This window comes from Schistocerca serialis, chromosome 4, assembly GCF_023864345.2.
Source record: "Schistocerca serialis cubense isolate TAMUIC-IGC-003099 chromosome 4, iqSchSeri2.2, whole genome shotgun sequence".
NCBI lineage: Eukaryota > Metazoa > Arthropoda > Insecta > Orthoptera > Acrididae > Schistocerca > Schistocerca serialis.
In genome coordinates, this window is record NC_064641.1 from 23,139,104 (window position 1) to 23,163,945 (window position 24,842).

Here is a 24,842-nt window from a genome sequence, read left to right on the forward strand (position 1 = left end):
ACTGGTATACCATCAGGTCCAGCGGCCTTTCCTCTTTTGAGCGATTGTAATTGTTTGTCTATCCCTCTGTCGTCTATTTCGATATCTACCATTTTGTGATCTGTGCGACAATCTAGAGAAGGAACTACAGTGCAGTCTTCCTCTGTGAAACAGCTTTGGAAAAAGACATTTAGTATTTCGGCCCTTAGTCTGTCATCCTCTGTTTCAGTACCGTTTTGGTCACAGAGTGTCTGGACATTTTGTTTTGATCCAGCTACCGCTGTGACATAAGAGCAAAATTTCTTAGGATTTTCTGCCAAGTCAGTACATAGAACTTTACACCTTTCGGGACATTCACCAACCGCAAACGTTCCCATCTGATTGCTACAGGATGTTGCGTGATTTATCGCCCCAAATCACTCGTTTCCAGTCAACCACTCTTCGTTGGTATCAGTCTATACACCACCTTGTCGCTTAGCATCAACTGCAGAAATACGTGGCTTCTGAGCAGCTGCTCGATCACTGTAGCTCATTTTTCTCGACCTTCCCTAAGCATAGTGATTGTACTGCTGGTAGGAATTTGGAACTCACGAGTCATTCCTTCCGCTGATTTCACGGGATTTCTTACGATCACCATCCACTTCATTCTACAGTACCTGCCTGTCAGTACATGAGGTCTGCTTAGTCTTGATTTAGTTGTGGTTGGTGTTGTGGTGGCAGAAGAGCCAACACCGTGTTACTAGAGGAGGCCGAAATGCACGCGTTTTAGCTCACGCAGGCTGGCGTGAGGAGGGAAGAACCATACTGACGTGAGGCGTGGAACATGACAAGGAATTAGAATTCAGAAAGCGGACGTAATTAATTTGATACTTAACTTTAATCCATTAATGATGAACGTCGCTCTTGACGGTACATGATTCACATTATGGTCTGTTCAGAATTCATTCTAATTACTGAATATGGCGCCTTGCTAGGTCTTAGCAAAAGACGTAGCTGAAGGCTATGCTGAACTGTCGTCTCTGAAATTGAGAGCGTCTGTAGACAGTGAACCTACGCTAGCAAAGTCGGCTGTACAACTGGGGCGACTACTGGGGAGTCTCTCTAGACTAGACCTGCCGTATGGCGGCGCTCGGTCTGCAATCACTGATAGTGGCGATACGCGGGTCCGAGGTCTACAAACGGACCGCGGCCGATGTAAAGGCTAATTTTTTTGGTCATCAGTCTACTGACTGGTTTGATGCGGCCCGCCACGAATTCCTTTCCTGTGCTAACCTCTTCATCTCACAGTAGCACTTGCAACCTACGTCCTCAATTATTTGCTTGACGTATTCCAATCTCTGTCTTCCTTTACAGTTTTTGCCCTCTACAGCTCCCTCTAGTACCATGGAAGCCATTCCCTCATGTCTTAGCAGATGTCCTATCATCCTGTCCCTTCTCCTTATGAGTGTTTTCCACATATTCCTTTCCTCTCCGATTCTGCGTAGAACCTCCTCATTCCTTACCTTATCAGTCCACCTAATTTTCAACATTCGTCTATAGCACCACATCTCAAATGCTTCGATTCTCTTCTGTTCCGGTTTTCCCACAGTCCATGTTTCACTATCATACAATGCTGTACTCCCGACGTACATCCTCAGAAATTTCTTCCTCAAATTAAGGCCGGTATTTGATATTAGTAGACTTACCTTGGCCAGAAATGCCTTTTTTGCCATAGCGAGTCTGCTTTTGATGTCCTCCTTGCTCTGTCCGTCATTGGTTATTTTACTGCCTAGGTAGCAGAATTCCTCAACTTCATTGACTTCGTGACCATCAATCCTGATGTTAAGTTTCTCGCTGTTCTCATTTCTACTACTTCTCATTACCTTCGTCTTTCTCCGACTTACTCTCAAACCATACTGTGTACTCATTAGACTGTTCATTCCGTTCAGCGTATCATTTAATTCTTCTTCACTTTCACTCAGGATAGGAATGTCATCAGCAAATCGTATCATTGATATCCTTTCACCTTGTATTTTAATTCCACTCCTGAACATTTCTTTTATTTCTATCATTGCGTCCTCGATGTACAGATTGAAGAGTAGGAGCGAAAGGCTACAACCTTGTCTTACACCCTTCTTAATACGAGCACTTCGTTCTTGATGGTCCACTCTTATTATTCACTCTTGGTTGTTGTACATATTGTATATGACCCGTCTCTCCCTATAGCTTACCCCTAGTTTTTTCAGAATCTCGAACAGCTTGCACCATTTTATATTGTCGAACGCTTTTTCCAGGTCGACAAATCCTATGAAAGTGTCTTGATTTTTCTTTAGCCTTGCTTCCGTTATTAGCCGTAACGTCAGAATTGCCTCTCTCGTCCCTTTACTTTTCCTAAAGCCAAACTGATCGTCACCTAGCGCATTCTCAATTTTCTTTTCCATTCTTCTGTATATTATTCTTGTAAGCAGCTTCGATGCATGAGCTGTTAAGCTGATTGTGCGATAATTCTCGCACTTGTCAGCTCTTGCCGTCTTCGGAATTGTGTGGATGATGCTTTTCCGAAAGTCAGATGGTATGTCGCCAGACTCATATATTCTACACACCAACGTGAATAGTCGTTTTGTTACCACTTCCCCCAATGATTTTAGAAATTCTGATGGAATGTTATTTATCCCTTCTGCCTTATTTGGCCGTAAGTCCTCCAAAGCTCTTTTAAATTCCGATTCTAATACTGGATCCCCTATCTCTTCTAAATCGACTCCTCTGTCTTCCTCTATCACGTCAGACAAATCTTCACCATCATAGAGGCTTTCAATGTATTCTTTCCACCTATCTGCTCTCTCCTCTGCATTTAACAGTGGAATTCCCGTTGCACTCTTAATGTTACCACCGTTGCTTTTAATGTCTCCAAAGGTTGTTTTGACTTTCCTGTATGCTGAGTCTGTCCTTCCGACAATCATATCTTTTTCGATGTCTTCACATTTTTCCTGCAGCCATTTCATCTTAGCTTCCCTGCACTTCCTATTTATTTCATTCCTCAGCGACTTGTATTTTTGTATTCCTGATTTTTCCCGGAACATGTTTGTACTTCCTCCTTTCATCAATCAACTGAAGTATTTCTTCTGTTACCCATGGTTTCTTCGCAGCTACCTTCTTTGTACCTATGTTTTCCTTCCCAACTTCTGTGATGGCCCTTTTTAGAGATGTCCATTCTTCTTCAACTGTACTGCCTACTGCGCTATTCCTTATTGCTGTATCTATGGCGTTAGAGAACTTCAAACGTATCTCGTCATTCCTTAGTACTTCCGTATCCCACTTCTTTGCGTATTAATTCTTCCTGACTAATGTCTTGAACTTCAGCCTACTCTTCATCACTACTATATTGTGATCTGAGTCTATATCTGCTCCTGGGTACGCCTTACAATCCAGTATCTGATTTCGGAATCTCTGTCTGACCATGATATAATCTAATTGAAATCTTCCCGTATCTCCCGGCCTTTTCCAAGTATACCTCCTCCTCTTGTGATTCTTGAACAGGGTATTCGCTATTACTAGCTGAAACATGTTACAGAACTCAATTAGTGTTTCTCCTTTTTCATTCGTTGTCCCAAGCCCATATTCTCCTGTAACCTTTTCTTCTACTCCTTCCAATCGCCCATGACTATTATATTTCCGTCCCCCTTAACATACTGCATTACCCTTTCAATATCCTCATACACTTTCTCTATCTGTTTATCTTCAGCTTGCGACGTCGGCATGTATACCTGAACTATCGTTGTCGGTGTTGGTCTGCTGTCGATTCTGATTAGAACAACCCGGTCACTGAACTGTTCACAGTAACACACCCTCTGCCCTACCTTCCTATTCATAACGAATCCTACACCTGTTATACCATTTTCTGCTGCTGTTGATATTACCCGATACTCATCTGACCAGAAATCCATGTCTTCCTTCCACTTCACTTCACTGACCCCTACTATATCTAGATTGAGCCTTTGCATTTCCATTTTCAGATTTTCTAGTTTCCCTACCACGTTCAAGCTTCTGACATTCCACGCCCCGACTCGTAGAACGTTATCCTTTCGTTGATTATTCAATCTTTTTCTCATGGTAACCTCCCCCTTGGCAGTCCCCTCCCGGAGATCCGAATGGGGGACTATTCCGGAATCTTTTGCCAATGGAGAGATCATCATGACACTTCTTCAATTACAGGCCACATGTCCTGTGGATACACGTTACGTGTCTTCAATGCAGTGGTTTCCATTGCCTTCTGCATCCTCATGTCGTTGATCATTGCTGATTCTTCCGCCTTATGGGGCAATTTCCCACCCCTAGGACAAGAGAGTGCCCTGAACCTCTATCCGCTCCTCCACCCTCTTTGACAAGGCCGTTGGCAGAATGAGGCTGACTTCTTATGCCGGAAGTCTTCGGCCGTCAATGCTGATTATTTATCAAAATTTAGGCAGTGGCGGGGATCGAACCGGGGACCGAAGAAGTTTTGATTATGAATCAAAGACGCTACCCCTAGACCACGAGTAAGATTTAAAGGCCGTACCACCCAGCAAATGTGGTGTGTGGCGGTGACACCACAGTTGTCCCTGCGTTTTAACTTCAGAGTGACATCACCAACACTCGACTTGGCCATCTTTAGAAGGGTTGAAATGTCCCTGACGGATTTGTTAGACGGGTGACGTCCTGTGACTAGTCCACAGTTGAAGTCACTGACCTCTCCTGACCGACTCACTACTGCTTCTCTACTGTCGCACAGTACCTCCCATCTCCGTGTGGATGCCGAAAGAAAGAAGTGCACCACACTGTGCTCTCAGGTTTTCTCCCGCCCTCTGGTTTCCGCGCCGGCTGTAGAGCCCGCTAACGAGGCCGGAAGCGGCTGGCTGCTGCGCGACGCACCCCAGCCGGCCTCTCCCCTCGCGGCCACGTGCGTGCGCATATCCCCAGCCCCGCACGTGTTCCGGCTGCCGCCCTACCTGCGCAGCCGGGGTTATTTTTTGCGTCACCAAATTAGCTGCTCCTGCTGCCGTTGCCACCGTCACCGCACGTCTCGGGCCCTCGCCGGCTGTACTGGGTGCTCAGACGTGCCCGCACCCCAGCAGAAGCCTCTCATACATATGGAGCGGACTTCTTACGGCCGCCGACAGGTTTATTGAAATTCTGGAGGGCGGCTTCCTACACCGTCGACGGGCGTGGCGTTCTCCCTCGCTTCCCGGCACGTCCCGTTTCTTGTGGCTTCCCCCTTCCCAGGGGCGACGCCAGCTACGCTCTCTTCCTGCCGCCCGGTTCGGGGACCAGCGGCACTCACACGGAGCCTTGTGGGTTCCCTGGTCCGTCCCCTTAAGACGAGTAGCCAGGACACTGCGACCCCATCGATTTCGGCGGGCTTTGGCGTATTAGTCGGGGGCCATTCCAAAGCATGTCCTAAGAAAAAGGTTTGGGCCATTACTTGTTGTTTAAAACAATTGATTGCGAATGTCATGTCGTAAAACGAGCCTTGAATAATCGACAAAAGACAACTGACACCATCGATGGGCTATATCCCCTGCTATTGCGTATGCCAGAGATAGCTCCCAGCATTCGGCTGAAAGAGGCTTTGGTTCAAAAATGGTTCAAATGGCTCTGAGCACTATGGGACTTAACATCTATGGTCATCAGTCCCCTATAACTTAGAACTACTTAAACCTAACTAACCTAAGGACGTCACACAACACCCAGTCATCACGATGCAGGGAAAATCCCTGACACCGCCGGGAATCGAACCCGGGACCCCGTGCTCGGGAAGCGAGAACGCTACCGCGAGACCACGAGCTGCGGACGAGGCTTTGGTCCGGGCTGGAGATGACGACCTGGTCTTCAGATGATGTTAAACATGTTGTGGTCTGGGCCTGAAAGGCTGTTTTCAAGGGAACGTTTTTGCCCAGTTTGCTGATGCCTCCCAGCACTTGGAGGAAATAAACAACTTTCGAGAATATATACGAAGACAGTAATTTATTCTGGAAAGAACAGTTACTGTCTATGACCATGCTGCTTTTCCCTGGAATAAATGATGGCTAACTGACAACGTCAGCTGCCGACAGGTGTTGTTGATATACCTCGATGTGGACAGTAACTGTTCTTTCGAGAACAAGTTACTGTCTTTATATATATAGTTAAAGGCTACCCAGCCATTCCTTCGTCTGTGCGAATGCGCACAGGTTGCCCAAACTCTTACGGGAATCGTCAAAGCGTGCGCGAGTAACGAGTGGGTGGGCAAATGTCTATAAGGTACAATACAGATGTAGAATTGTGGAAAGTTGGGAATGTGAGTCTCACGGGAAGCGTGCAATGGATAAGTCCCTGTAGTCGCGCTAGTCATCTGTGTCCTCGGTGGCTCAGATGGATAGAGCGTCTGCCATGTAAGCAGGGGATCCCGGGTTCGAGTCCCGGTCGGGGCACACCTTTTCAGCTGTCCACATCGAGGTATATCAACAACACCTGTCGGCAGCTGAGGTTGTGAGTTAGTCACCATTTAACTTTTGAGAAGTTAAGGCAAGGACCAGTACTTTGCAGGGCAGTACTATTAATGGGAGCGCTAAGTGGCATCTTGAAATACGCTCATTGGTCTCCTGAATGAGGCTGGCAGTAAGGCCTAAACGAATCCGCTTGTGAATAAGCTGCAAAAAAAAATCGATTTTTTGTTTTTCATCTTACATCGATGTTCACGTTTTTTTTTAAAAAGAATAGTAGTTAAAATAATTGAATTGGACATCGGGAAGTTGGTTTTTAAACAACTTAAAGACCTTTCGGTATGCAGCCACCTTGAAAGTACCTTTCAGATGTAGACTCAGGAAAGTTTCCAGATGTGTTGGAAAATATGGCTTGCGACAATACTGTAAAAGTTAAAAAGCTAGAATGTGTTGGACATGTGCAAAAGAGGATAGGCACAAGTTTACGTAAACTAAGGAAGAAATGAAAGGGAAAAGAGCTCGGCGATGGCAACGTTTATGTGGTCGTCTCACTAAGCAAGAGGTGGACAGGTTGCAGCTCTATTATTGTTCAGCCATAAGAAGGAATCAGAGTGACATAGAGGCCATGAGGATAGCAGTTTCTTCTTCCACAAAACTTCTACAGATGACAACCCACAACACACACTCTGTGACATTGGTGTAGACTCATGGTGTTGCTACAGGAAAGCACTTGCAAATGGTGACGTTTATGTTCACCATCACTCCCTGTTATCTGCAATATTAGAAGCAATTAAGGAAGCTAAGTCACAGTAAACTATTGTCACAGTCGTCATTTTTATCTGTTTTCCGTCTTTCCCTTAGTTGCTCTAAATTCTTGGAAGTATGTACGTCTATGCAACTAAATGAAGGCAGTTTGTTCATTCGCATACGCGTTTCGCTTCTTTTATTTGGGAAACATCATCAGTGGTGATGTCCAGTGCTGTTAACATATGTATGTGGTCCTGGAGATGTATTTGATAGTTTTCATACTCCAGCTGGCCGATTTCTGACAAAATGGGAATGAATGTTTCAACTAGGACACAAAAAAATTACAGAGAGAACAGACACTGTTTCAATCATCTGATATTGGAACGCCTGCCAAAAGCAGCGTCTTTTCGACTTAAAACTATGCAATAGATGTGTTATATGCTGTTATTTGTTTTAACGATGGAGCGGTAAGCAGACGTGAAGTTCTAGAACGCTAAGAACATATTCTCGGTTCTGTAGGAAACAGTCACTGATACTATGAGAGGGCTGAAACTGAAAAGTCGGCTCTTGAGGCAACTACAGACGCCACAGTAAGAACAGGAACAAGAAAAGGAAGACAGAAGATGAGGAACACGTGAATCAAGAAGATAATGTAGATGGAATGTATTAGGAACAACGGTGTTGAGTCATAAATCAGATGTAGTTTCGAACTGAATTTCCTGTGAATTAAATTTTCTGACTTGTGAGTTTTATGCACGAATCATCTATTTGAACAAGAGGTCTGAAATTTTTCGGATGTTTCAGTGTAACTCTTTTGGAGAAAACTATACTGTAGATACTAGTGAACTATCAACAGGGAGATAAACATACACATTGATTAATTATAAAAAAGTAAAGTTAATATTGAGTATAAGATGTAAATATTTACAGAATAAAAGTTTGTGACTAAAATGACGTGATTGTAGTCCACTTTTTAGCAGACATGTTGTTAATGTGTACTTACAGTTTCAAGAATCTAAGTAACATAGTGCGTAGGTTCCAAGTATAGATGAACAATGTTAAAAAATATATCGGCTCAACCACTCGTTTATAGTGTAAAACACTAAGATTGACGCGTTTCGGAAGTCAAGCTTCCATCATCAGAATAATAAAAAGTAAAAGAACCTGTTAAAACTCGCTAAAGTGGAACATGCACCAGGCACAATAAAATTGATAATAAAATTAAAACATCGTGGCTACTTCCCTTGTTGCAGCCGTGTCTTCCAAGGTGCATCTCCACATAGTCGTCAAAATATAAAAAACTCTAAAATGGTGTCGCCTATAGTGTTCAACATCTAACCACATGGCTCTCTCCTCTATCGTCGTAAACCGCCCGTGCGTCTTCGTTGATACCACACACCTCGTAGCCAAACACGACACTGAAACGCGAGTGAGCTCACGCGCGAGTAAACAAGGAAGACACAGAGATGTCTATACAAAGAGATAACGTATACATGATCCAAGGACCTCATGAAATGATGGTATCCTGCCAATTGCTAAAAATGTATACGTTATCTGTTTGTATAGACATCTCTGTGACTTCCTTGTTTACTTGCGCGTGAGCTCACTCGCGTTTCAGTGCCGTGTTTGGCTACGAGGTGTGTGGTATCAACGAAGACGCACGGGCGGTTTACGACGGTAGAGGGGAGAGCCATGTGGTTAGATGTTGAACTCCATAGGCGACACCATTTTAGAGTTTTTTATATTTTGACGACTATGTGGAGATGCACCTTGGAAGACACGGCTGCAACAAGGGAAGTAGCCACGATGTTTTAATTTTATTATCAATTTTATTGTGCCTGGTGCATGTTCCATTTTAGCGAGTTTTAACAGGTTCTTTTACTTTTTATTATTCTGATGATGGAAGCTTGACTTCCGAAACGCGTCAATCTTAGTGTTTTACACTATAAACAAGTGGTTGAGCTGATATATTTTTTAACATTGACATTCACAACCACGACTTCTCATCCAGTATGGATAAAATCATAAGTGAACAAATAAAAAATGTAATACACTGATTTTCAAAAAAATTATAATAAAGTCAATCTAAGGACGACTAACACGGAGACTGCATTGGATGAAAGCACATGGAATCCGCTATTAGAATGCGCGCAGAATAACGTGGCTAGCAAATATGCAGTCAGCAGGGCACACACTTGGAGAGGAGTATTAGGGGGGGGGGGGGGGGGGAGGGTTGTGGACACACTCTGCAGTGGAAGTGCCAAGCACTGGAAGGGAAGTGCCATTCTAAGCTGATGCCTACGCTCACATTTTTCGTAAATATTAAGTGAAACACCTCGACACCCACACTTGCATTGTGGCCATTCAAAAATATCTACTATCACATCTGCTTCGTTATTATCTAAAAAGAATTTCGTCGAAAATGCAATAAAAGCTGCAATTAGTTTCGCCTAGCTTATTACTCATTTGTCACTTTCAGAATAGTGTCATGAGTGGTGAATTTTGAGTAGAACCTACATTTTTATTGTTGCCGAGTCAAAACTTGCTTCTTTTACCAAAACACGACGGAGGTTACACAATGAGACCCATTGTGCAGATGCAACTGCAAGAGAATTCTGAAACGGCGGTTTATTAACCTTATTAAGTGAGGAACTGAGGAAAAATAAGCTCAGGAGCTCATGAAAAGCCACATAAAAACCACAAATGCTGGTGTGGCCGAGCGGTTCTAGGCGCTTCAGTCTGGAACCGCGCGACCGCTACGGTCGCAGGTTCGAATCCTGCCTCGGGCATGGATGTGTGTGATGTCGTTAGGTTAGTTAGGTTTAAGTAGTTCTAAGTTCTAGGGGACTGATGACCTCTGATGTTAAGTCCCATAGTGCTCAGAGCTGATTGAACTATTTTGCATTACCCCGGACGACCATTGTTTGTTCAAAATGGGGACGACGTGGATAAAGGTCGCCTTCCTCAAATGTTGTGGACAGGCACAGCGATGTCGCTCCTAGCGTTATGGTCTGGAGAGCCATCGGCTATGACTTCAGATCACGGCCGGCAGTGACTGACGGAACTCCGGTGGCAAAAATGTGTGCCACGGACATCCTGCGTCCTCTTGTGTTACTTCATCTACATCTACATCTACATTTATACTCCGCAAGCCACCCAACGGTGAGTGGCGGAGGGCACTTTACGTGCCACTGTCATTACCTCCCTTTCCTGTTCCAGTCGCGTATGGTTCGCGGGAAGAACGACTGTCTGAAAGCCTCCGTGCGCGCTCTAATCTCTCTAATTTTACATTCGTGATCTCCTCGGGAGGTATAAGTAGGGGGAAACAATATATTCGACACCTCATCCAGAAACGCACCCTCTCGAAACCTGGCGAGCAAGCTACACCGCGATGCAGAGCGCCTCTCTTGCAGAGTCTGCCACTTGAGTTTGTTAAACATCTCCGTAACGCTATCACGGTTACCAAATAACCCTGTGACGAAACGCGCCGCTCTTCTTTGGATCTTCTCTATCTCCTCCGTCAACCCGATCTGGTACGGATCTCACACTGATGAGCAATACTCAAGTATAAGTCGAACGAGTGTTTTGTAAGCCACCTCCTTTGTTGATGGACTACATTTTCTAAGGACTCTCCCAATGAATCTCAACCTGGCACCCGCCTTACCAACAATTAATTTTATATGATCATTCTACTTCAAATCGTTCCGCACGCATACTCCCAGATATTTTACAGAAGTAACTGCTACCAGTGTTTGTTCCGCTATCACATAATCATACAATAAAGGATCCTTCTTTCTATGTATTCGCAATACATTACATTTGTCTATGTTAAGGGGCAGTTGCCACTCCCTGCACCAAGTGCCTATCCGCTGCAGATGTTCCTGCATTTCGCTACTATTTTCTAATGCTGCAACTTCTCTGTATACTACAGCATCATCCGCGAAAAGCCGCATGGAACTTCCGACACTATCTACTAGGTCATTTATATATATTGTGAAAAGCAATGGTTCCACAACACTCCCCTGTGGCACGCCAGAGGTTACTTTAACGTCTGTAGACGTCTCTCCATTGATAACAACATGCTGTGTTCTGTTTGCTAAAAACTCTTCAATCCAGCCACACAGCTGGTCTGATAACCCGTAGGCTCTTACTTTGTTTATCAGGCGACAGTGCGGAACTGTATCGAACGCCTTCCGGAAGTCAAGAAAAATAGCATCTACCTGGAAGCCTGTATCTAATATTTTCTGGGTCTCATGAACAAATAAAGTGAGTTGCGTCTCACACGATCGCTGTTTCCGGAATCCATGTTGATTCCTACAGAGTAGATTCTGGGTTTCCAAAAACGACATGATACGCGAGCAAAAAACATGTTCTAAAATTCTACAACAGATCGATGTCAGAGATATAGGTCTATAGCTTTGCGCATCTGCTCGACGACCCTTCTTGAAGACTGGGACTACCTGTGCTCTTTTCCAATCATTTGGAACCTTCCGTTCCTCTAGATACTTGCGGTACACGGCTGTTAGAAGGGGGGCAAGTTCTTTCGCGTACTCTGTGCTGAATCGTATTGGTATCCCGTCAGGTCCAGTGGACTTCCCTCTGTTGAGTGATTCCAGTTGCTTTTCCATTCCTTGGACACTTATTTCGATGTCAGCCATTCCCATGCGACATAATCGTGATGACATTTTTCAACAGAAAAATGCTCGTTCACACATGCCACACTGTCTGTTAACTGTCTTCGTGATTGTGAGCTACTCCTGTAGCCAGCAATAATCCCAGATCTGTTCCCGATAGAACACGTGTGGCACCACTCGGATGTCAACTTCGTCCCAATGCCATTTCCGCGATATCAATAACCGTCTACAACAGTTGTGGGACAGCGTGCCTCAGGAGAGGATACAATGACTTTATGGCGCCGTTCCCGACCCAATCTGTGCGTTCGTCCAGGCTAGAGTGGGAGCAAAGTCATTCTGACAAGTGGGCTCACACTACCAAATTCGTTATAAATTTGACACGCTCTTGCAATCACTCAAATAACATCACATGCCCTCGCTACCCGTGCAGTTCCATTTCGTTTCCTCCTCCGCCTCCGGCAGTTTTATTCTTTTTGTCAGGCAGTGTAGTATTGGTTACAAACTGAGACTCTTAAGGGATGAGCGGTTTTTTACTAACAAATTTATCCTATACTATATCTACAGTTATATCCACTGAGATCTTGATAAAATATCAACTAGCTGTCACGGCCGGCAACTAGCTATTAATATAGAGAAATGCAAAGTTACGGACGTCAAGAAGTATAAAAACATGGGAAACAGAACGCAATGCCCTCAGCATACGAAGGGAGAGATTATGGCAATAGGAACTCAGTGCTGATGGTCAATTTACGGTACAAGGAACGTCAATGCTCCAGAATGTTCGGTTCAATCCCACGTCCGGCCATCCTGATTTAAGTTTTCCGTGATTTCCCTATATCACTTCAGGCAAATGCCGGGATGGTTCCTTTGAAAGGGCACGGCCGATTTCCTTCCCCATCCTTCCCTAACCCGAGCTTGTGCTCCGTCTCTAATGACCTCGTTGTCGATGGGACGTTAAACACTAAGAATGTTCGAAAACAGTATAATACGTCTTACTTTATGCCACGCTTGCTGCAAGAAGCACCTATACGTTGTGGCCGAGCGATTCTAGGCGCTTCAGTCCGGAACCGCGCTATTACTACTGTCGCAGGTTGGAATCCGGCCTCTGGCACGGATGTATGTGATGTCCTTAGGTTCAAGTAGTTCTAAGCCTAGGGGACTGATGACCTCAGATATTGAGTTCCATAGTGCTCAGAGCCATTTGAACCAAACACCTATATTGGAGGACTCTATTGTGTCAATGGAAAGGAGCAGAATGTCGACCTCTTTTTCTTGGCTGTCTCAACAGATGAAGTACGAAGAGTGGACTATAGTATAACTGTTCTGACATGTACGAGTTTATGGGTTTAAATGTCTACGATGGCTGGTTGAATCCCTGCTCAGACGCAAAAAAGGTCAGCCGTCAACAGACAGAGACTAAACGTTCTAACTTCAGCCATTAACAGTTTACTTGCAGGAAATTCCAATTAATATGGCAGAGTTAAGATTAGGATATTTCTAATGATCTTAAATATTCTTACTAGGGGATAGAATATTGGCTCAAAATCTTTACAGGTCTGTAGCTTAAAGTAATAACCAACATAAATTTCTTAACCAGGTATGTGACTAAAAAACTCCCATCCATAACGAACCACCAGCAGCGACTACCACCAATCTACAGGGATCATGAATATCGAAATTGGAAAACTTCTTATCAATCATATCGAAGTACTTGTTTTTTGAAACTTCCTGCCAGGTTAAAACTGTTTTAATCTGCCAGGAAGTTTCATATCAGCGCACACACCGCTGCAGAGAGAAAGTCTCATTCTGGATACTTGTTTGTTGTTAGTTACTGATTTTTTTCCCTTTCTCTTAGATCATTCATTTTATGGCAAGTGAGTTGCGTAAATTTAAAGTACTGAATTCACTATATAAAGTTCATAATACGAGGGTTGTCCAGAAAGTAAGTCCGGTCGGTCGCGAAATGGAAACCACAGTGAAAACCAGAAACTTTTATTTGCAACAGTTAGATATACCTTCCACCTAGTTCTCGACATAGTGGCCGTTCCAACTTCGAGTTTCGTCGTAATTCTGTATCAGCTTTCGAATATCCTCTTCACAGAAAGCTGCCGCCTGTCCTTTCGGCCAGTTATCTTCACTGGTCTGCAGCTCGTTGTCTGTGGAAAATTTTTGTCTTCATAGCCAGCGATTCTTGTGAGCAGAGATGAGACTCAGGGGGAGCCAATTACGGGCTGTATTGTGAGTGGTCAAACACATCTCATCGGAAACGCTGCAGGAGCGTCTTCATTGCCCCTGCAGTGTGCGGCCGAGAATTGGCATGAAGGAGCAACTGCTCGACAGTTGTGTTATGTGGGCTGCGTCACACAGGCGAAATCTCTAACCAGGCTCTCATACTTGGCGGGAGACGCTTTTCCCTACGCATCTTCACGTGCTCACTGTTCACTCAAAACTGAAAAGAGCGACGCGACACTATCGACGGGCATACTAAAGACACTGCCCAACACATCTGTGCAAAGCTTTACCGGATTTTCCCAGTGGTTTCCATTTCGCGACCGATCTGAACTTGCTTTCTGGACAAACCTCGTATCACAATAAAAGCTATTAAAGACTGATTTGATCATTAGGAAGGAGGTTAACGTACCGTCGAATTATATGTCATTAGCCACACAGTGCCTGTTATTGATGGACAATCATGTGGATGGAAAGGAGACGTAGTTTACGCTAAGATACCATTGCAGTATTTAGCAGATGTCGCCGATATGGACAGTGCAGTCGCTGGAAATAGAGTCGCATTTGGCATGAAGGATGCCAAGATCACAGCCCGATCTGGTTCTCCGTGGTTTCTTACATCACTCGGTGCGAATGCTGGCAAAGTTCCACTGAAAAAGTAATGGCAGATCTCCTATACTTTTATTGCTCAATCTGAGGCTTTTCTCTCGCCTTGTTTTTTTAATTTTTTCCCACAGTCCTTGCGAATGCTCTCCATACTCGCCCACTGTGTTAACCACAGCCCTACCTCTCCATGCCATTTAATACGGAGTTATAACTCACTCGCATGATAGTGGGTTGGAAATTGGGATGCGACGTTGTAAAACGAATCATTCCGGTATTGGCGTGAAATGATGAACTGAAGATCAATTTTTTTTTCATAACTCTAGACGTACGGGAATTTTAAACCTGCTGCTTCCGTATTACCCAGTTCGTAGTTTTGTTAAGCGCGATTTAATAACAAGGCCAAATTTTTCGAGGAACTGTGCAGTACCTTTCACGTAATTCAGACGTCATATCCCTGGAACTGGGTGTTGTGACTGGCGGTGCATGTGTTCCAGATTGCCTTGAAGGCATAACGCAGCCGTAGGGGACCCCACGGCAGCCACTCACAGTCTGAACAGAGGGACGCCTTGTGACCCTGCCCTTGCCCCTCCACTGCGTATGAAAGCCACGACTGTGGCGTGTCCCTTCCGGTGCAGCCCGTTTTGTCACACGTAGGTTTCTTTTTCCGGCAACCAACGGCACGAATTCTATGTGGGTGGCGTCTGACTTTACGTTTTAAGGAGCAGTTAGACACGATGGCTGTAGCATGAGCTGATGTGACAAGCGTTAATGGATTAATACGAGGGTTGGCTCAAAAGTAGTGACTCCACCTTCGTAACTCTTCAACAGTTGGCGGCATAGGTATGCGGCAGGTACGGGCTTATACCGTAGCCTCTTCCCTGCAGCTCCAGTTGGCGGGAAGCCTTAGCACTGAACGGTTGTGTTGTTGCAGTGTAAAGTATGGAACCCTGCGCAGACGGTCGGTCAATGCGTTTTAAGCAACGTGCAGTCATTGAATTCGTGACAGCAGAAGGTGTCACCGCAAAGGAGATTCATCAGAGAATGAAAGCAGTTTATGGTGATTGTGTTGACGTTAGTACTGTGCGTCGTTGGGCGAGTAAGTTTAAAGATGTTGATGCGGGAACATCTGACGTGTGAGACAAACAAAGAGCTGGACGTCCTGTCGCAGCAACCACCGGGTTTCACAAGCAAAAGTTTGACAGATTGATTCAGGACGATCGTCTTACCACTCAGAGAAAAATCGCAAGCACGATCGGCATTTCACGAGAACGTGTGGGTCACATTATTGGTTTACTTGGCTATCGAAAGATTGTGCACGATGGGTGCCTGAATGCCGACTCCTGAAATGAAAACACACAGACTTGAAATTTGCCAGGAACTCCTCTCGCGTTATGAGAATGAAGACGCCAAGCACTCACATCAACATAATCACCATAAACTACTTTCATTCTCTGATGAATCCCCTTTGGGGTGCCATCTTCTGCTGTCAAGAATTCAATGACTGCACGTTGCTTAAATCGCATTGACCGACCATCTACGCAGGGTTCCGTACTTTACACTGTAACAACACAACCGTTCAATGCTAAGGCTTGCCGCCAACTGGAGCTGTAGCGAAGAGGCTGCGGAACAAGCCAGTACCTGCCGCAGACCAATGCTGCCAACTGTTGAAGAGTTACGAAGGTGGAGTCATAACTTTTCAGTCAGCCCTCGTATTTCCCTCGTTATTCTTGTTCAGTCGTTAACGCAGACAGTGCAGAGAGAGGTGTTCGGACACCTACATTAGTACAATGAAATTCTCACATAAGTACTTGGCAGAGGGTTCATCGAACCACTCTGAGTACTTCTCTACCCCTCCACTCTCGAATAGCACGTGGGAGAAACGAACACCTAGAACTTTGCGTGCGAGATCTGATTTCTCTTACGTTTTTACGATAATCATTTCTCCATGTGTAGATGAGAATCAACAAACTAGTTCGACATTCGGACGAGAAAGAGGGCGACTGAATTTAGTCAAAAGTTCTTGAGGCAATCAAAAAGCCTTTGTTTTGATTGTCCCCACCCAAACTCATGTATCATGTCCTTGACAGCCTCTCCCTTATTTCGCGATAATACAAAACTATTTTCGATTTCCCCCGTCAATCGTTTCTGGTAATGCTCTCATACTGCATCGCAGTACTCTAGAAGAGGACGGGCAAGCGTACTGTATACAGCCTCTGCAGCAGATTTGTTGCGTCTTCTACGTGTTCTGCCAATGAAACGCAGTTTTTGTTTCACCTTTTCCAGAAAATTGTCTATGTGATTGTCCTTCTTTAAGTTGTTCGTAATTTTAGTCCCTAGGTGTTAAGTTCCATCCACAGCCTCTACATTTGTGTGATTAATCGTGTAACCGAAATTTAAAAGATTCAGTTTAGTATTCATGTAGAGCGCCTTAGATTCTAAAAATAAATTGCCGCGCTTCACACCATACAGATATCTTGTATAATTCATCTTTCACTTAGTTTTGATCTTCTTATGACTTTACAAGACGATAAGCGACAGCATCATCTGCAAATATTCTAAGAAGGCCTCTCAAATAGTCTCGTAAATAGTCTACATAGATCAGAAACAACAGAGGGCGACCCTTCGGGAATACTACACATCATTTCTGTCTTACTCGATCACGTGCCGTCAATTACTAGGAACTGTGACCCTCCTCACAGAAAATCAGGAATACAGTGGCATAACAAAGACAATACTCTATAGACATAGATCTGACAAGAAATCGCTTGTGAGGAACAGTGTCAAGAGTCTCCCGAAATTGTAGAAATACGGAATCATTTAGCATCCCCTGACATCACTAATTAGTTCGTTTGAATAAACAGCCAGTTCTGTTTCATAAGAAACGACGTTCTCTGAATTCGTGTTGTGTCTCAATAGATAGTTTCCTTCGAAGTATTTCACGATTTTGGAACACATTATATGTTCAAAAATACCGCAAGGCGTCGCTTGCCTTACTCATAAAAATATCTCCGACTGACGCTAGATGTTATGGTCTTTGCATAAAGAAATGTGTAGCATTCTCAGTAGCCTTCAAATCGTGAGTTATATCCTTAATTTTTTATTAATGGAAATTTGTGGTAAGAACTATGGGACCAAACTGCTGAGGTCATCGGTCCTTAGGCTTAACACTACTCAATCAAAACTAAACTAACTTACGCTAAGGACAACACACACACTCATGCCCGAGGGAGGACTCAAACCTCCGACGGGGGGAGCCGCGCGAACTGTAACAAGACGCCTCAGACTGCACGGCTGCCCCGCGCGGCTATTTATGAAATTCTTCGTACATCCGTAGTTGAAATGGAGGACAGTGGGACGTCAGCTGTGATAAATTTACATTAAAAATGAAGAAATTCCTCGAGCTGTATTTAAGGTATCGATTTTATTTTGGCAACTAGTTTCAAGGTTGTAACAACGTCATCTTCAGGCCCGATACTACTTATGGAATGTCTATATGGGTGACAGACAGCAACCGTGCAACATGTCACCCGTATAGACGTCCCATAAGTAGTATCGGGCCTGAAGATGACGTTGTGACAACGTTGAAACTAGTTGCCAAAATAAAATCGACACCTTAAATACAGCTGGAGGAATTTCTTCATTTTTAATATAAATTTATGAAATTAGTGAATTTACTCATGGCACTTTTGTTCCCTAAGTCTACGGTCACTTTCAGAACTCAAATTAATAATCAAATAAACTAATTTAATAATGTTGAACCTTGAGTTGCAGGTGTAATCATGTATTACCACACAAAAATAATAACGGTGAATAGCTGAGGGAGTATGAATGAGAACTGTGCCGTATTTAAGTTTACAACGATAATGACAAGTTTCTATTCATCGTTTTATAACAACGAGCTGCTAAATCTTACAAAAAAAACATAAATCAGAAAAAATAATGCTCGATTGGGAACGCATTAATTGCGGTGGAAACTATAGAAATTCTCCCCTTAATTAATCCCTTTAGAACGCAATCTGACATCGTTTACATGAATCTACTCTGAGGCCCAACTCCCTTCAAATGGAATCAGCTACTACCAGGTACACCACAAACTATGGCTCACGGAGAACAGGGAGCTGTGAATATTATTTCACAAGCTTACGCTGATTCAGCAATACTTCGCCCTTTCGCGTTGATTCAGGCGGCAGCAGAAAACGAGGAGCGGCGCGCTTCGGCAGCTGTAAGGTAGTGACGGTTCAACGAAAATCTGCAAACTATGTGGACTGACATTCTGATTATTAGAACTTGGGAAACTTCCATACCAGGGCCGTTAAATTCTGGCAAATTACAGTGCGGGGTGCACCCGTTCGCTGGTCTGGCCAAACAAATTTAACTCACAGGCACGACAGTGCGTGCTGGAACTGTCAGCGTCAGACGGCCGACTCCAGAAGAATAAATTCACCCTCCTGGCACACGATATGTCCGATATGATGTGCAGTTCCATTGTCGGTACAGTTGGGAATTGCCACTGGCTCTTAATCCATCACAAGTTGCTGACCACAAGTCTCACACACTAGGGAAAGACCTGAAGTTCTCCACCAGTGGAGGACGAAAAGACGAAGGGGCAAAGCATCACAAACACTTTCTGTGGTGTCACCGCCAGACACCACACTTGCTAGGTGGTAGCCTTTAAATCGGCCGCGGTCCATTTGTATACGTCGGATCCGCGTGTCGCCACTGTCAGTGATTGCAGACCGAGCGCCGCCACACGGCAGGTCTAGAGAGACTTCCTAGCATTCGCCCCAGTTGTACAGCAGACTTTGCTAGCGATGCTACACTGACAAATACGCTCTCATTGGCCGAGACGATAGTTAGCATAGCCTTCAGCTACGTCATTTGCTACGACCTAGCAAGGCGCCATTACCGGTTTATATTGAGATTGTTATTAATGTATCAACAAGAGCGATGTTCTCCAATTATGGATTAAAGTTAAGTATTCCAAGATCTTCGTACTTTATTTGCAATTCTCAAGACATTGTCCTGTTCCAGACCTCACGCCAGTCTGCGTGAGCTTAAACGCGTGCTTTTCGGCTACCCGTCACTGTGGATTGGCTGTCTTGCCAGTCCACAACAGTTTGTGGCGCAGTCGGTAGGACGTCTCTCTAGACCTGCCGTGTGCCGGCGCTCGGTCTGCAATCACTGACAGTGGCGACACGCGGGTCCGACGTATACTAATGGACCGCGGCCGATTTAAAGGCTACCACCTAGCAAGTGTGGTGTCTGGCGGTGACACCACGCTTTCCACCAAGCCTAGGTACGGAAGCCGAATTAGCAAGGGCAAAAAAAATAGCGTCTCCAAGTTGTACAAATCAGTCGAACTATCCTCTACTCATTGAATCTCCTCTCTTGACTATTCCGCTGGCCTGGTAGCCAATGCAGACACAGCACCGGGGGTCCCACGTTGAGGGAGCAAGCCTCTGCTTTGCATTTCCTGAAAGGAGCCAATCAGCGTCTCAGAGTTTCTCTCGTCCGAAAAAAGAAGATTTTAGATTAGGGAGGCGTCGTTCTCAAGGTAAACATGGCCATGTTTCGACAAAAATCATCTACCTAGACAGGACCACAGTCGCTGATTTACGGAGAGACCTAATCTTTCCAGGCCGATCATTTCCAATTTCTGAACGAAGGCTGTTACGCCTCACAGACAGTCGTGCCCGTAAAATATCCGTTTTTGCCGCTCGCCAAAACAACCTGGCGACTTCTTGGCTTCGGGGCAATTACAGTCCTGACTCCACTAAACAGGTGCACCAGTCACTCAGTCCGTATCGTCCCAGCTTCTAAAATGAGAATGCTTGGAGTTTTATGACCATCCCACTATTTGCACGGAAGCTCAGATTACAGCAGTCTCCTTTAAATGGCTTCCTCCAGACACTTTCCGTTAACTGGCCACCTTCGCGACGATCTGTCGCCTGGCTCGGGTAAAATGTTTTGTGAACCGGAGCCCGCCTACTCCGACCCTAAGTGGGAAGAGGAGAGTGCCACGGCTTGAAGTCCTCCTACGGTACAATTCAGACAGCGCAGCTTCCCAGAGTCACTCACACAGCCAGGTCACTGGGCACAGCATTTATGGCCCTCAGTACATCTTTCTCCCTATTCTCTGTTGTCTCCACTATGGCTCGTCGGGTAAAAGATCTTCACAGGCTGTTGTTGTTGTTGTGGTCTTCAGTCCTGAGACTGGTTTGATGCAGCTCTCCATGCTACTCTATCCTGTGCAAGCTTCTTCATCTCCCAGTACCTACTGCAACCTACATCCTTCTGAATCTGCTTAGAGTATTGATCTCTTGGTCTCCCTCCACGATTTTTACCCTCCACGCTACCCTCCAATGCTAAATTTGTGATCCCTTGATGCCTCAAAACATGTCCTACCAACCGATCTCTTCTTCTAGTCAAGTTGTGCCACAAACTCCTCTTCTCCCCAATCCTATTCAATACCTCCTCATTAGTTACGTGATCTACCCACCTTATCTTCAGCATTCTTCTGTAGCACCACATTTCGAAAGCTTCTATTCTCTTCTTGTCCAAACTGGTTATCGTCCATGTTTCACTTCCATACATGGCTACACTCCATACAAATACTTTCAGAAACGACTTCCTGACACTTAAATCTATACTCGATGTTAACAAATTTCTCTTCTTCAGAAACGATTTCCTTGCAATTGCCAGTCTACATTTTATATCCTCTCTACTTCGACCATCATCAGTTATTTTACTCCCTAAATAGCAAAACTCCTTTACTACTTTAAGTGTCTTCCAAGTCCTTTGCTGTCTCTGACAGAATTACAATGTCATCGGCGAACCTCAAAGTTTTTATTTCTTCTCCATGGATTTTAATACCTACTCCGAATTTTTCTTTTGTTTCCTTTACTGCTTGCTCAATATACAGATTGAATAACATCGGGGACAGGCCACAACCCTGTCTCACTCCTTTCCCAACCACTGCTTCCCTTTCATGCCCCTCGACTCTTATAACTGCCATCTGGTTTCTGTACAAATTGTAAATAGCCTTTCGCTCCCTGTATTTTACCCCTGCCACCTTCAGAATTTGAAAGAGAGTATTCCAGTTAACGTTGTCAAAAGCTTTCTCTAAGTCTACAAATGCTAGAAACGTAGGTTTGCCTTTTCTTAGTCTTTCTTCTAAGATAAGTCGTAAGGTTAGTATTGCCTCACGTGTTTCAACATTTCTACGGAATCCAAACTGATCGTCCCCGAGGTCCGCTTCTACCAGTTTTCCAATTCGTCTGTAAAGAATTCGCGTTAGTATTTTGCAGCTGTGACTTATTAAACTGATAGTTCGGTAATTTTCACATCTGTCAACACCTGCTTTCTTTGGGATTGGAATTATTATATTCTTCTTGAAGTCTGTGGGTATTTCGCCTGTCTCATACATCTTGCTCACCAGATGGTAGAGTTTTGTCATGACTGGCTCTCCCAAGGCCATCAGTAGTTCTAATGGAATGTTGTCTACTCCCGGGGCCTTGTTTCGACTCAGGTCTTTCACTGCTCTGTCAAACTCTTCACTCAGTATCTTATCTCCCATTTCATCTTCATCTACATCCTCTTCCATTTCCATAATATTGTCCTCAAGTACATCGCCCTTGTATAAACCCTCTATATACTCCTTCCACCTTTCTGCCTTCCCTTTTTTGCTTAGAACTGGGTTGCCATCTGAGCTCTTGATACTCATATAAGTGGTTCTCTTATCTCCAAAGGTCTCTTTAATTTTCCTGTTGGCAGTATCTATCTTACCCCTAGTGAGACAAGCCTTTACATCCTTACATTTGTCCTCTAGCCATCCCTGCTTAGCCATTTTGCACTTCCTGTCGATCTCATTTTTGAGACGTTTGTATTCCTTTTTGCCTGCTTCATTTACTGCACTTTTATATTTTCTGATTTCATCAATTAAATTAAATATATGTTCTGTTACCCAAGGATTTCTATTAGCCCTCGTCTTTTTACCTACTTGATCCTCTGCTGTCTTCACTACTTCATCCCTCAGAGCTACCCATTCTTCATCTACTGTATTTCTTTCCCCCATGCCTGTCAATTGTTCCCTTATGCTTTCCCTGAAACTCTGTACAACCTATGGTTCTTTCAGTTTATCCAGGTCCCATCTCCTTAAATTCCTGCCTTTTTGCAGTTTCTTCAGTTTCAATCTGCAGCTCATAACCAATATATTGTGGTCAGAATCCACATCTGCCCCTGGAAATGTCTTACAATTTAATTCACAGGCTACACATGCAATTATATGAACATTCTACCCCCAGTTTCCTCATGCAAAGAGTCATATACCAAACATAGCAAGTGTAGTACTGCGGAACACCGAGGTCATTGTGTAAAATTTGAATATTTATTTGACAGACAGTGTTGTTAAAGTGAAAGAGTGTCAGGTTGCCACTCATTACTACTGCAGATCGATGTCAATAATATGAATTTGTAATTCAGTGGTTTACCTGTATTTTATTTCTTGTGTATTTGTGCAGTCTCTGCAGATTTCCAGTCCCTAGGTACGGAACTTTCGTCGAGTTAGGACGAGATGGAAAGTAATACCTCTTAATTCTTTCTGTTAAAATTCTTAAAGCTTTCCAAATAAAACAAACTTTACTGACATTCAAAATCTTTATTACTCATGTCCTTGAATTTATTTCTCAACACAATCACCCTGGCGACGATCACATTTCTCTGAACGAAAGACCAGGTTGTTGATGCCGTCACTGTAGAATGTTTGACGTTGCTGACGAAACCACAATCTCACCCCCGTTTGTACCGCTTCATCGCTGTCCAAGTGAAGTCCTCCACGGTATTCTTTGAGTTTTGGATACAGATGAAAATCGGATGGGACACAGTCGGGGCTGTATGGAGGCTGATCGATGACAGCGACCCCAAGGCGTCGGATTGTTGCGGATATCGCGGCGCTCGTGTGTGGTCTAGGCTTTTCATGCAGAAGGAGAAGGTGTCCCATGTGTGGACAACTTTTCTACCGTTAGAAACTCGATTACAGCATGTTGTTTATCACTCACCGTCATACACTGTGTGATCAAAAGTATCCGGACACCTGGATGAAAATGGCTTACAAGTTTGTGGCGCCCTCCATCGGTAACGCTGGAATTCAATGCGGTGTTGGCCCACCGTTAGCCTCGATGACAGCTTGCACTCTCGCAGGCATACGTTCAATCAGGTGCTGTGAGGGGTCTTTGGGAATGGCAGAACATTCTTCACGGAGTGCTGCACCGAGGAGAGGTATCGATGTCGGTCGGTGAGGCCTGGCACGAAGTTGGCGTTCCAAAATATCCCAAAGATGTTCTATAGGGTTTACTTCAGGACTCTGTGCAGGCCAGTCAATTACAGGGATGTTACTGTCGTGTAACCACTCCGCTACAGGCTGTGCAGTAAGAACAGGTGCTCGATTGTGTTGAAAGATGCAATAGCCATCCCCTATTGATCTTTAACAGTGGGAAGCAAGAAGGTTCTTAAAACATCAACGTACGCCTGTGCTGTGATAGTAGCACGCTAATCAACAAGGGGTGCAAGTCCCCTCCATGAGAAACACGACCACACCATAACACTGCAGCCTCCGAATTTTAGTGTTGGCACTACACACGCTGGCAGATGACGTTCACCGGGCATTCGCCACACCATACCATCTGATCGCCACATTCTGTACCGTGATTCGTCGCATCCACGCAACGTGTTTCCACTGTTCAATCGTCCAATGTTTACGCTCCGTACACGAAGCGAGGGGTCGTCAGGTGTTTACCGACGTGATGTGTGGCTTATGAGCAGCCGCTCGACCATCAAATAAAAGTTTAATTAGAAGGAAGGTCAGCGTTGGCCGTAATATTGATGGTTTATTGGTAGCAAAATCGATTTTCAATCACATAGTGATCATGTTCCAGTGCTGTGGTGTACAAATTAAACTCATAGACAGTGTGATCGCTTCTCTGTTTGGGTTACTTGATAACTCGATAGCAGTGTCTATGAGTTTAATTTGTACACCACAGCACTGGAACATGATCACTATGTGATTGAAAATCGATTTTTCTATCAATAAACCATCAATATTACGGCCAACGCTGACCTTCCTTTTAATTTAACATATATGGTCGTTGTGCACACAGCACTCCATGGAGTCGCCAATCAATAAAATCCAAGTTTTCTCACCTCCCGCCTAACT

At 44.4% G+C, this 24,842-nt stretch overlaps 1 protein-coding gene and 1 non-coding gene across 2 annotated transcripts in view; both read left to right on the forward strand.

Annotated features, from left to right (window-relative positions):
- LOC126473840 (proton channel OtopLc-like) overlaps positions 1–24,842 on the forward strand; it is a 255,005-nt gene that overhangs the window by 111,025 nt on the left and 119,138 nt on the right. The gene's annotated exons all lie outside the window — the stretch shown is intronic.
- Positions 6,331–6,404, forward strand: Trnat-ugu (transfer RNA threonine (anticodon UGU)). Its single transcript has one exon. It is a non-coding gene; the product is annotated as a tRNA-Thr (tRNA).